Source organism: Oryctolagus cuniculus, chromosome 7 (assembly GCF_964237555.1).
Source record: "Oryctolagus cuniculus chromosome 7, mOryCun1.1, whole genome shotgun sequence".
NCBI lineage: Eukaryota > Metazoa > Chordata > Mammalia > Lagomorpha > Leporidae > Oryctolagus > Oryctolagus cuniculus.
Genome location: NC_091438.1, coordinates 89,190,759 through 89,205,233, shown reverse-complemented (window position 1 = coordinate 89,205,233; position 14,475 = coordinate 89,190,759).

Here is a 14,475-nt window from a genome sequence, read left to right as displayed (position 1 = left end):
CCTCTTATGACTTTCCATCAGGAGCATGATGACTTTCAGTGCGTATTTTTGTTGTTTGCTTACTAAGCTGATAACCCATTGCTTTTCCTTGGAAATGATGTATTTTCTTAGTCTACTTTCTTGGGCCTAAGATGATTTGTACTCCAGTTCTATTATGTATTCATCATTTTCTAGTTCCTCCTCCAGATCCAGCCACCTCACTGCTGCACTACTCTGCTTTAATACCTGATTGCACCAGTTCGTCGTGTGCTTTTAGACAGGTGTGACCAATGAGAAAGGGAAAACACTGGCTATGAGGAATTTGTTTCCTCCAACCTCTTCCCGTAGGACTACTGTAGCCAGCTGCGTTAAGTTAGGTGGTCTTTTTACACAGCTTTATTCCCTCACTCAGGGCAACAACCCCACTCCACTTCCCAAAGGACTCTAGCAGTAGCTCCCTATGAGTTACTAGCCCAACGTCCTTTTAACCCTTCCCTGGTTACCCAATTTAAAGGTCTTATCCTTTTCCAGCTAAGATCATGGGATCATATACTGTCTACTAAGAATCTACCACTCTAGATCTTATTTCTATTTGTTAATATAAGTATCTATCTCACATCAAAGTTTCAAATTGGTAAGAATAATCAAAGGACACTTAAAACATGGCTCCATACAGATTGTTCTAGTTTCAAGCTTTCACTGATTTAATTACTAATAGCCTGAGTGGGGGTGAGTTTCCAATCTGTAAATAACATTTTTTTATTATGTGGGCTGTGACCTGGCAAATGATAAAATATGTTCTGTAGAGTTTGATGCAGTGTGGTTTCTTTTCAAGATTTATTAATTAGAAAATAGTGACTGATTGTCAAAGACCTTTATAAATAAGACGTTCCCAGACGTGAACCTCTCAGAATTAAAAAGAGGTTTATTTTTGGTGTATGTAAGTGGTATGTGTAAGTATATATTTATATCATACAAGCATTAGGTTTAAAGAATGTATTATTTTAATGCATTCTAAATGGAATTGCTGTTTTTTAAAGTTTTTATCACTTGAAATTCAAAATATTTGAAATCAACAGCTGAATATATATATCAAGAACGCAAAACACAGAAAGAAAGCAGGTTTATTAGAAATTAAATGTCCTCTTTAATTGGATCAGTTTTTCATGTCTGAGGAAAATCAAATGGCCTTTAGCAAGTACTTTACAAGCACAGTTTTTGTATAAGGAAAAGTGGGAGACATAATGATCAATTATGAGGCTGACATAATGTTTTCTTTTATCTGTGTTCTGTTAAAATTCAAATTACTGTGTTATATCACAGCATATCTTTCAGGTGTCCTCTAACGTTCATGTTTTTATTTGCTAATTAGTGTTGGTACTTCTTCAATTTGTAGCCAAAAGGGCAGTAGGCTTTTAATCTGAAAGATAATCTGACATGCACTGACATGTGCTGTCAGAAAGCAAAAACTAAATTTGTTATATTTTCTATTTTTCTAGAGAGTTTAAAAAATTACTTTGAATCCTATGTATTCTCTGGGCAAGATAAATGTTGAAATGTAATTTAACATTCTGGTGCTCAAAGAATGGGTTATCCATGCTGGTATAATACAAAATAACATCAATATAACAAACTTCTTTGAAAGTCTGCAAAGGTTACCCAAATGCTTCCTTTTTTCTAAGTACAGTACTGCATATATATATTTTAGTCTATTATGTATTATTATATTATATTACATATATAATGCATGATATGTAACAAATTTATAAATACAGATATTGTGTCTTCCATTTATATTGATTTGTTCACCAAACATGTATTGAGAACCAACCATGACGTTCTGGGCACTAGGGGAAAACAGTGAGCTCAGTGTGGTCCCTGCTCTCGTGAACACATGTGATTAAGTATTTGCTGTAAATAAGAGTAATTTCCTCCATAAATAGCACAAGCATTTAGGGTAATTTAGACATAGAAATAGAAAAATTAAAGAATTATTATTTATCAAGGCCTTTTTAAAAACAGTAGATTACCTATTAAGTTTAGACAGAAACAAATCTCAAATAAATTAAAATACTAGGTCTCAAGATATCTTTTGTGGATTCCTACCAGTATGGTTCTCTCCCATTACTACAGGTGAAACTTTTCCCCTTATTTACCTTAGTTTATAATTTTTAAAGCATCTATCTTCAGTACTTGTTAGTATTACTACCTACAATATTATGAAGTTTGATCTTATCTAAGTGTCATTAAATAGTGCCATTGAGCTATTTAGTTATTATATCTACCTTTATTTTTTTTCTAGGAATGATGGCATTTTTCTGTTGATAGAAAAATTCTTTTCATTTTCTAAACACCATCACCTGATCTGTAGGTTTTTAGATAATGTGCAATTTGGAGGTTAAAAAAAAGATTAACTGAACCACACACTGTCCACATATGGGCACAGATGTAGGCAGGAGATGCCCATATAGGACCTGAGCAAGTGTACACCTGAGGACAAATTGTCAAAGGCAGTTCTTGGATCCTGTTAATTTCCCAAGACAGTAGCAGAAATTTTTATTAATGTCTAAATCCTTATAAGAAGAAATAAGAAAAAAATAATGGAAATATGACAATTAATATAATCATAATATAAATAAATTATTAATGGCAAGGCAAAATGAAATTTAGTAGAAAAATGTCATAAGGCTAGATATGATATGGCCTATAATCATGCAGTTAAAAAGGCATGAAATTGCAACTGTTCCCAGCATGGTCACCCTTGTTGAATATCATGAAATGGCTAATGATTCACTTGATACTTCCCAAAGTTTACAAAGCAGCAGGGGTAGAAAAATTCATTTTGTCATTTGAGCACTTATGAATGACAAGGGAGATGTACGTTCCGACCCGCATTCACCAGGCACCTGCAGGGAGAGGGGGAGGCACATGACGGAGGCTCATGACATCCAACACAAGAACTGAAAGATGTGCAGCTGTTGACGAAGGAAGGGAATGCTTTCATTTGGTGAGCATGGAGAAATAGTATCTTCTGGAAAGAAAGGCAGGATCCTAGCGAGAAAGAATTTTGGATCACATAATATTAAAATCACTGATCCTGTAAAGTGCATAGGAGTAGCCTCAAGTCTTCACAGACACTGTGTTCTGCAAAAATCACTTTAACAATGGATCTCCCCATCCTTCATAGATGTGCTGGCAAAAATCAAAATGTCATAAATAGAAGCCTTCAGTTATCAAACTTGGCTCTGATAACCATTCATAAAGCAAGAAGCACAGACCTCTCCTAAATAATTTTGCTTTACTATACTGCAGGGTTATTTTGAAGGACTTTGAATTAAAAAAATAGTTACAGAATATGAATCATGCAGGGAATGATGGATGAAAACTTGAACAGCATTTTCATATAGCCTTTAGAAGATTCAATCATAGAGAAGATCAGAGAGTTAAAGTGCTACTGGGGATTTAAAAATGTTTGTAGAAGAGAAAATAAAGAATAAGAATCAATGGGCCATTTTCATATGATGAAAGGTAACTGGATATCCTGAATAGTAGAGTGGTTCAGTATATTTACAACCTATGGGTAGTAAGACAAAAATATTTAGATTGAGCATTGATCAGAACTCAGAAGTCAACCTTATATTTTAAGTATGTTTTTGAAAATTTAAAATATGTAAAGAGCTTTAACGTCCCTGTAATGAGGGCATCCATGTGGGAATAATTTTATTGCTTGCTTCATCCAGTAGTTATTATACTCGATCTCACATAGGCCAGCATATTAGTCACTAGCCAAGAAATTTCTATAAAGTTTGTGAGCTGCACAAATCCTTGAGATATATTTTACTGTGTGCTTTAAATGTAATACATAAAGCATTAGTGAGGAGAAATTATAAAAATTATAACCCTATAACTCTTTCCATTTTAAAATGAGTTATCTATATTTTAAGTGCTGATGGTGTAAGTTAAGAGTACACAGGGAGAGCTCAAATAGATGAGTGAGGCAAAGAATGAGTACCCTTTTCCCCATTGTCTCTGGAAGCTTTCAGGTGTAATTCAGATCAATTAACTTTCTAATCCATTAATCAGGATAGTTTCTTAACAGAAAGGACTCAATGAAAGCCCAGAAATATCTTAATTCAAGGTTGCAATTGGTTGTGACTTGGCCCCTTAGTTTCACAATTTATTGACGGAGACAAACCAGGCTGGATCTAGTGGTAACTGACCAGTGGGCAGATTCTTTCAGGGCATAATCTTTCCTTGTTTTGCTGGAAAAGCAGAAGAGAATTCTTTTTTTTTTTTTTTTATGTGCCTTGTGATATAGGTGAATGTACCCACAAAACTTATAAGAAGAAGCCACACAAGTCACTGGGCATCTAAAGGGACATTGTACGGCAGCATAGAATGTTTGATATGGGGAACAGGAAAGAAGTACTTGCTTGACAGCCAGCCCTGCTGTGCTGAGTTCAGGCCAGAAGGAACTTTTGGAAATGAAAAATTTCTATTCCCGGGAATACAAAGTAGTTGAAAATGGACTAAAATCTTCAATTTAACCATGTTACTATGGGAGACTGATGACAGAATTCTCTAACATGCAACTTACTTGGATGTTTCTGCCCAGTAATTACTGTGTGGAAGAGAAATGGAAGGAAATCATCTGACACTTTTTGGAAATATAAATAAACATGAAAAGGAAGAAAGGGATCAGTCAGTGAGGAGAAAAAACTGTTCAACTAGGACTTCTCAAATGTTGGAGTGAAGCCTCTGCCAGTTTTTACTGTGTCGCTACTGAGGATTAGGTGGCAAGTACAGCTGGCAAAGAAACTCTCTTCTGGGTACAGCTCTGACAGCCTTCAAAGTGTGTCTCTTTCCTGGTTCCTTCCTACGGTGCCCTTTTTTCATGGCATTTGAACAATTCTCGGTAGCCCGAGTGTAACTCAGCTGCTCCACATCTCAGTGTCCCAGCATCTACTGGGCATAGGCACCCAGATGTCTCACAGACATCGCAAACTCAACATGTCCGTGGCTTTCCCATTTCTCTTATTTCAGGACTTCTGTGTTCATTATCTTAATTGACATCCTTACTCAAGCTAAATTATCAAAGTCAAACTTCACTGCTCTCCATTCATAGCTCCCTAAATCCAATCCACTAACAAATCTTTTTCATTTATATATTCATAAAATTTTACCAAGCTCTCCCTTTTTCTTTTTGCTGACAACATTGGGATCTTTGCAGTTTATTTTCTGGATGACTACCATAGTTTTCACTCAAGTACATGATTTTTGGTCTTCTCCAGTCCATGTTCCACCTAACTCTCGGTAACTTTTCTTGAAAAGATAAGTATGTATATCTGTCCATTCTTCTCAAAAACTTTTTGTGGTTCTCAGATATCTAAAGAAGTAGCTCAAACTCCTTAACTTGTAACATATTCCCTAGTATTCAGTGGTGACTCCATTAGAAAGCCATATATATATTTATTTATTTATTTATTTATTTATTTGACAGGTGGAGTTAGACAGTGAGAGAGAAAGAGAGAGAGAGAGAGAGGTCTTTTTCTTCCATTGGTTTACTCCCCAAATGGCCACTGTGGCTGGCGCTGCACCCATCTGAAGCCAGGAGCCAGGTACTTCCTCCTGGTCTCCCATGCAGGTACAGGACCCAAGGACCTGGGCCATCCTCCACTACCCTCCCAGGCCACAGCAGAGAGCTGGACTGGAAGAGGAGCTGCTAGGGTAAAATCCGGCACCCCGACTGCGACTAGAACCCGGGGTGCCGGCACTGCAGGCAGAGGATTAACCAAGTGAGCCACGGTACTGGCCCTAGAAAGCCATATTTATTGCCAACTTTTCTTGCCTTAGAAATTCCTTCCACGTAGAATTACCTTCTGGCCAATATCTTATGGACAACATCTTATGAACAATATCTTATAATTCCCTAATCCAACACCACATATTCTTTCAGACTTTTTCTGATTTTTTCATGCATTTATTTGTTCTTCTGTGCTTGCTTAGTTGCTTGTACTGCTGTTAGAACATGAACCAAATGGTATTAAAATTTCTCTTTTAATAGTTTTTAATCTGTTTATATCCTTCTTTGCTCCATTATTTCTTTGATCCTATTCTTTTCCTTTTATGAGATTATGAGATCCTTGAAGATCAGGATCATTGTATAACTTGTGCAAAGAAGAAGATTCAACATGAGCACAGTGTCAGCAAACGTTTAGTGAATGAAGTAGATAATCTTAGAATGAGAGGGAGATGTCAGAACAGGGACCTGGGAGATTTGAGCAGCCGTTGTGGACTACACAAAAAGTGCTTGAGAAGTAATAAGAAAAATGATTTCTGAGTGATATCGAAGGTTCAGCTGAGATTGGAAACCCTGTCTCCATTAAGAGGAATCAGTAACTGCAGTGCTGGAGGTAAGTGTGGCAGAACAACAAGAATAATGAGAATTTAAGTTTGTGATAACAATAATGTGGACAATGTGATTGTCCAAAAGGTGTTAGAAAATAGACATATAAATGAATCAAGATTGGTCAATAGGTCAAGTCAACCTGAGACCAAGGGCCTTCTGTACATGCATAAGTTTTGTAAGAATGGCTCTATCAAGGGAAATACAGTTTTTTATGAGGTGAAAAGCAGAAATGTAGAAAAAGATTCATATGAGTTCCAAATTTCTTGTAAAATCAATTGAGATGTTAGTAATATTTGTTGGAGAAAAGGCAGAGAAAAACTTACTCTGGATTTGGATTTTTGATGATTGAGTAAATTAATAGATGGAAAAGAGCAATGTAAAAAATGTCTAATTCAAAGAAAAAGAATGGGCTCCAGGATCCAATCAGAAGTAGATGTTACTAGGCCGGCGCCGCGGCTCAACAGGCTAATCCTCTGCCTTGCGGAGCTGGCACACCAGGTTCTAGTCCTGGTCGGGGCGCCAGATTCTGTCCCGGTTGCCCCTCTTCCAGGACAGCTCTCTGCTGTGGCCCGGGAGTGCAGTGGAGGATGGCCCAAGTGCTTGGGCTCTGCACCCCATGGGAGACCAGGAGAAGCACCTGGCTCCTGCCTTCGGATCAGCGCGGTGCACCGGCCGCAGCGCGCAGCGGCCATTGGAGGGTGAACCAATGGCAAAGGAAGACCTTTCTTCTCTCTCTCTCTCTCTCTCTCTCACTGTCCACTCTGTCTGTCAAAAAAATAAAAATAAAAAAAAAAAGAAGTAGATGTTACCATTCTCTGGCCTCATCATTTTTTGTTTGTTTGTTTTTTGCTGCACGGCATCTTTCCTGTCAGCAAAACAAACAAAACATTCTGTTAAAAAATCTAACTTCTCTTAACTGTCCATCTGCCACCTCATTTATTTTGTTACCTTTGTAGCAAAACTCCTTGAAAAATTTGTACTCTTTTCCATTGTCTCTTGGTTTCAAGATTTTCTTCCATAACTTCCATGAAATTTGTATTTTCAGCTTCACCAATCATCTCTAAGTTAAAAAATCTATCTCATTAACTCTTTGCACTCCTCTTAATGATGTATTTTTCTCATTTGAAGAAGTTGATCACTCCCTCTTCCTAGAACTGCTTTTTATACTTAGCTTTTTATACTTGACACCATATTCCGTGTTCCTCTAATTTTCCTTCAAATTCATTGGCTTCTCCTTCCTCATCTCCTGCGCTGGCTTTGGGTTTCTACTGTAGACTTTCGAGTACTCCAGGGATCAGTCTATTGGATATGTCTTTTCTCTTCCTTCCTTTATCTCATGAAGTTACCCTTACTCCTTAGATTATCTATCTGTTCTTGTGGCTCTCATTGCTATCACTGATAGTTGATAGTCGCCAAGGAACTATTTTCAGAATGGCTATCCCTTTTGACTCTAGACCCAGTTGTATACTTTACATCTCACCCTGAGTGGGCAATATGTGTCCCACACTCAATATATCCAAAACCACATTGCTCATTTTCCTTCTTCAATCTACTCTTCCTGTAATGATTCTCATCTCAGTTTAATTGTAGTTCTGTTCCTCTAGTCACTTCAGCTAAAATTTTTGAATAGCCCCTGACCCATCTCCTTTTCTCATACATCTAATCTAACAGCAAATCCTGTTGGCTTTTCTTTTAAAATAGATCTTAAATCTGGCCACTTATGACCACCCCACCCACTCTCTGGTCAAAGTCCCTTTAAGCTGACCTTTTATCTGACACTTTGTAATGGCCTCATAAATGGCTTCTTGTCTCACTTCAGATTATCTTCAGTAGAGCAGTCAGAGTGAACCTGTGTAAATGTTAATAAAAAGTCTAAAAATACTGCTGCTCCAAGTTCTCCAGGAGCATTCTCATCCATCTTTCTCATTCTCCCTCTGATTTTATTCTTATAAGATCCTTACCCTCACCTAGCCACACTAACCTCATTAGAATCTCTCAAACACATTAGATATATTTCTGCCTCAACACTTTTGTTCTTACAATTTCTTCTACCTAGAACATTCTTTGCTAAGATATCATAATAATTTACTTCTGACTCCTTTTAACTCTTTGGCCGAATGTCACCTTTCCAGGAAGATGCCTCACTGGCTATCTTATCTAAAACCTGTCATTTCTTCATCTCCCTGATTTACTTTTATTTTTTTGCAAGCAATTATATATTTAAGAAAAATTATACTGGACTTCCAATGAGCAAGGCATCACTAGAAGCATGGAGGAAATGAAGTCTTAACTGATTTAATAATCATCACAACACTTTGGGCTGAACAATGTCATTAGTCCTATTGTACAGAGAAGAAAACTGAAATCCCAAGATTTTTAAGTGACTTTCCCAGTGTCAAACTGGATTCACAGTCAGGTGACCTAGCACCATAGCCTATGCTCTTAATTGTCACAATTAACATCTTACCTTACAAAACACTCCAATGACATTATATGAACTCATTTCTCTTCTGTATTATCTTTCTCCCTAATTAGAAAGTAAGTGCAGAGGCTGGCATGGTGGTCCTGCAGGTTAGGTGGCTGCCTACCTGCTGACACCCCATATGGGCTCTGGTTTGGGTCCCAGCTGCTCCACTTCTGATCCAGCTCCCTGCTAATGCACTGGGAATGTAGCAGGAAACAACCCAAGTGCTTGAGCCCCTGTCACCCATGGGAGACCTGGAGGCAGTTTCAGGCTTCTGGTTTCAGCCTGTTCTGTTGCTCGCTATTTCAGTTATTTGGGGAGTGAACTATCATATAAAAGATTCTCTCTCTTTCTCTCTCTCTCCTCTTTTTCTGTCTGTCCCTATCTCTCTCTCTCTGTAACTCTGCCTTTCAAATAAATACATAAATCTCAAAGAAAAAGAAGAAAGTAAGTGCTGTGAAAATAGGATTTTCAACAGTTTGGTTCAGGGCTATGGCTTCAGCATCTAGAATAATATCTAGCATATACCACATACTCAGTAAATGTCAGTGTGTGAAGCAATGAATGAGAGAATGAGTACACAGCTTCTGTGTTTAAAAGACTAAATTTGGACTGGGGAGATGTAAATACCATGAAATATTTAGATTATAGGGAAGCACAAATGACAGGGAGCTGTGTGTATAGGGGATGACCACTGTCACGTGGGTACCTTGTGGTTTCCCCATATGACAAATTGGCACAGGAAAGAAGGGACGGGGTTCTGACTGTGATAGGAGTTCTGAGAACTCTGAGAGGAGATTGCTTCATTCATCCTCTGATAGGTTCTACTAAATCTCATCTCTCTGTCTTCACAGTGTGCTTTTAATAATAATCTGTAGTGTCTCTACATTTTCACCTCTCACTCTTCTGCATTTTTCTATAGGGTTTCTGCACTTATCATTTGATGGAAATTCCAACAATTAAGCCAATGGTATTTTTAGCTGTCAAATGCAGCCAGCAGAAGAAATTTGTTTTTTGAATCGACCTTACTGTGGTATTTGATCACATTGGCTCTTTTTATTATATTTTCCTCAAGTAATTTGATGTTTTCAGGTCTTAGGTTTCAAGCCTTGATTCACTCTGAGTTGATTTTTGTGTAGAGTGTAAGGTAGGCGTCTTTTTTCAAATTTGATTTCCCCAGCACCATCTTTTGAAGAGACTGTCCTTCCTCCAGGGAATTATTTTAGCATGGTTGTCAAAGATTAATTTGTTGTAGATGTGTAGATTAATTTCTGGTATTTCTGGGGTGCTGGCACTGCAGGTGGAGGATTAGCCAAGTGAGCCACTGTGCCCACTGGTCAGTATCTTTTTTTTTTTTTTTTTTTTGACAGTTAGACAGTGAGAGAGAGAGAGAGACAGAGAGAAAGATCTTCCTTCCATTGGCTCACCCCCCAAATGGCTGCCATGGCCGGCGCATTGCGCTGATCTGAAGCCAGGAGCCAGGTGCTTCCTCCTGGTCTCCCATGTAGGTGTAGGGCCCAAGCACTTGGGCCATCCTCTACTGCCTTCCTGGGCCACAGCAGAGAACTGGACTGGAAGAGGAGCAACCAGGACAGAGTCCAGCACCCCAACCAGGACTAGAACCCAGGGTGCCAGCGCTGCAGGCGGAGGATTAGCCAAGTGACTGCAGTGCCGGCCAGTCTGTATGTTTTAATTGAAAAATTTTATCCATTTACATTCAAAGTTGTAATTGATAAGTAATGACTTGGTCCTGTAATTCCAATGACTATCTCTGTTTGTTTTGAGTCTCCCTTGTTCTGTTAGTAGGGAGGTTTCTGCCTTTATATTCTTTTAAGATACTGAATGTCTTTCTCTGTTTCTATATGTAGTACATCCTTAAATATCATTTGTGAGGCTGGACAGGTGGTGACAAATTCTTTCAATTTTTGATTTTTTGGTAGGTACTTATTTTGTTCTCATTTATGAGTGATAGCTTTGCTGGGTAAAGTGTTCTGTGTTAGCAGTTTTTTTTTTCTTTTTTCTTTTAGGACTTGGGCTGTATAACTGCATTCTCTCCTGACCTGTAGGGTTCCTATTATGATATCTGCTATTAATTTGATAGGTGCTCCTTTAAGGCTTATGTGGTGTTTATCTCTTGCATATTTCAGGATATTTTCTTTATGCTTTACTTTTGAAAATTTTACTATAATGTTTCCTGGTGATGGTATTTTCTGATTGTGCCTAGCTGGGGTTCTATGTGCTTCTTATATTTACATGTCAATATCTTTCTCAAAACTGGAAACATTTCTGCTATTATTTCACTGAAAAAGTTTTCTTTTTCTTTTTCTTTTGTTTAAGATTTATTTGACAGACAGAGTTACAGAGAGAGGTAGACATGGAGAGAGAGAGAGATCTTCCATCTGCTGGTTCACTTCCCACATGGCCGCAATGGCAGGAGCTGAGCCGATTTGAAGCCAGGAGCCAGGAGCCAGGAGCCAGGAGCCAGGAGCTTCCTCCGGGTCTTCCGAATCAGTTCAGGGACCCAAGGACTTGGGGCATCTTCTACTGCTTTCCCAGGCCATAGCAGAGAGCTGGATTGGAAATGAAGCAGCGAGGACTCAAACCAGCGCCCATATGGGATGCCGGCACTGCAGGCCAGGGCTTTAACCTGCTGCGCCACAATGCTGGCCCCCTGAATAAATTTGCTAAGCCATTCTTTTTATTCATACATTCAGGAACCCCAAAGGCTTATATATTTGGTTGTTTGATGGTTATCCCACAGATCTAAAACACTATTTTTAGTATCTCTAATTTTTCTTCTATTCTTTTTATCTGATGGAAATATTTCAAAAGATCTGTCTTCTAGATCAGAGTTTCTTCTGCCTCGCCAATCTGTTGTTAAGCCTTTCCATGGTATTTTATTTGACTTATTAAGTATTCATTTCTAATATTTCTGATTTTTCTTCAATATCTCTATCTCTGTAAAATTTCTTTTACATGTGTTGTACAGATTTCCTTATTTCATGTAATTATTTATCTGTGTTCTTGAGAGTAACCTTACAACTATTTGGTTGAATTCCTTTTCAGTCATTGCATCAATCTTCCCTTCTTACAATCCAATATCAATGTATTATTTTATTCCTTTTGGTGAGTCCTATTGCCTTCCTTGTTTATGTTTCTTGTGTTTCTATGTTGGCTTTACACATCTTGGGATTGCTTGTTGTTATATCCTCTGAGGAATGTTGTTTTTTTTTGATTGAAGACTTAATATTCTTAGAAATGTTCATCTCTGGGTTAATGAGATGCCTGAGGCTGCACTTGAATTCCAGAGGTGTGTACTGGGTTGGTCCAGGGCGCGCTGGTCACTGTGTGTGGGGTCTGATTTCAGAGTAACATGCAATTTGGGCATAGTGCAGCTCCTTTGGCAACTGTCAGTAGGAAGAGGGGATGTTGAAGCTCGCTGGTAAGGTCACGATCCGAGCCCTTCTGCCAAAGTAAACCAGCTGATTCACGGCCTAGAATGAGCTCATGGTGCCTGTGCACCCCACACACCCAGGCACATGCCCCTCATGGAACACTGACTTGTTTCGCGAACCCTCTGTGAGATCTGTCCGCAGTGTGCAGGGAACCCTGAGTTTCTGCAGGAGAAAGGGTTCCATCTGCTCTGTGGCCTATGCCCAACATTCTCACAGTCACAGGGTGCAGGGGTCTGCTCTCCAACCTGTGAGCTGTCCTGTCTCCAGAGTGTTCCCCACATCAGGACATGGATTGGCTGCAGTTCCACTTCAGCAAATTTAGAATGGTGCTTTGCTCGGAGGACGCATGAGAATCAACAACCTGGTCTCCTTTCACAGACTGAACAATGAAGCAGTTACACAGCCCCCTGCCTGTTCCACAAGCCAGACTCAAAGCCAGTGAGGGCTGTGGAATTCTCCCTCAGTCAAACTGGTAGTGATTTAGGCTGTGGGCATCTCCTCTTGCCTGGCCTGGCAAGATGATGCCTCCCAGCAGGGTGCCAGATGTGAGTACGTGGGAATCTCTGGCGGGGTTCCACCAGCAGCTATGTGTCTATCCTCTTTCCTCACTGCTCTTTGGAGTTTCATTGTGTTCTATATGTTCTCCCCTGAGTGAGATACACGAAGGGCAAGGAGCTCACGTGTTATGCTGGAGACAGGATCAAAGCAGAAATTATTAGACTTGATTTCTGGCCTAGCACTTGACCCTAACTATGTGAGTGACATTTAATCCTTATATGCTGATCTGACGCTGATATGCTGATTTTTCTCACGTAGACAATGAAACTTCAGTATTGTGAAGTTTCTAAATTTATGATTAGAGTTAGAGCATATGGTAAAACCATGCTTGGATAGTCTATAGCATTAGGACTTACTCATATTATATCAGAGGTGGAGATAAAAGCTAGGAGTCACGGCAGAGACTGCCATGTGTTCACTAGAACACGTTTGCATTTCATCCTTGGGGTATCTTGACCCTCAAACTTTAATCTTCCTTCCAATGAGTTATACTTATATCACTGAGTTATAGCCAATGTAATGTAGGCCAAAAGTTTTTGGTACAACTCCTCAGCTTGGTCCAAAAACTGAAAAGTGAAAACAAAAGTATATACATACTCCTGCACAGTCTTTTGTGCTCTCTTTCTTATCTGTTGGCTAGAACATAGACGATCTAGTGAAGGATCTGATGTAGATGGAATTAACCAATTGTAGATTTTCCCCACAGAGCTGACTAATACATCTTGGGTAGAATCTTAGCATGAAGAATCTAAAAATTTAGCAATTTATCTTCTAACAGAGGAAATCATGCATATAGAAGGGACAGCTGATCCTAGTGATTGAAAGCATTGAAAATCTCAAGGTAAAGATTGAAGAATAGAAAACTAAGAACATAATCATGAGAAACACAACTGAGATATGTAAGAGATAGAAAAGGCAATCAAAGAGAAAAAATTAGAAAAACAATTTTTCAGATTGTTCATTGTCACAGAAATCATGGCAGAAAACAATTCTGAGAAGGGAATAGGTTAAAATCAGGTAGATAATGCCATTTAGAACTAGTAGAAAGAGTTTATTGTTAAATTAACCAAACACAATTGGTAGAAATGTATTTAAAACAAGAATGACCTGAGCTTTTCTTAAAGATGGAAACCTAAGAGCCAAAATGGAGAGGTTAATTGAAGAAAAAAAAAAAGAGAAGCCTGTGGGATTAAGTTATTACAGAAGATGGGTAGGAACAAGTTTTACAGTACAGGTAAATGAAGCAAAGTAAGAGGATGAGAGAAACTTGCTTTGAGGGGAAGGATGAGAGAACAGAGAACCACCCTAAAACTATCCTGAGAAATATGTTTTGTTTCGTTTCTTTAAAGATAATAACGAAGAAATGTTCTTGCTGTATTTGGGAATAGAAAACAGCATTCACACTGGTAATTATGATATAGAAATATGCTGTGGAAGGATCATGACAGAATTGCAAAATATTTTTATTGTTATCTCTGATAATCCCCAATTACAAACAGAAATGTGAAATCCAAGAAGAAGAAAAATGTACATGTATTACTTATAGGTCATTTAAAAACAAATTCATTGTTCACCAATTTTAATTAAGCAACCAATTTGAGTTGAGTAGC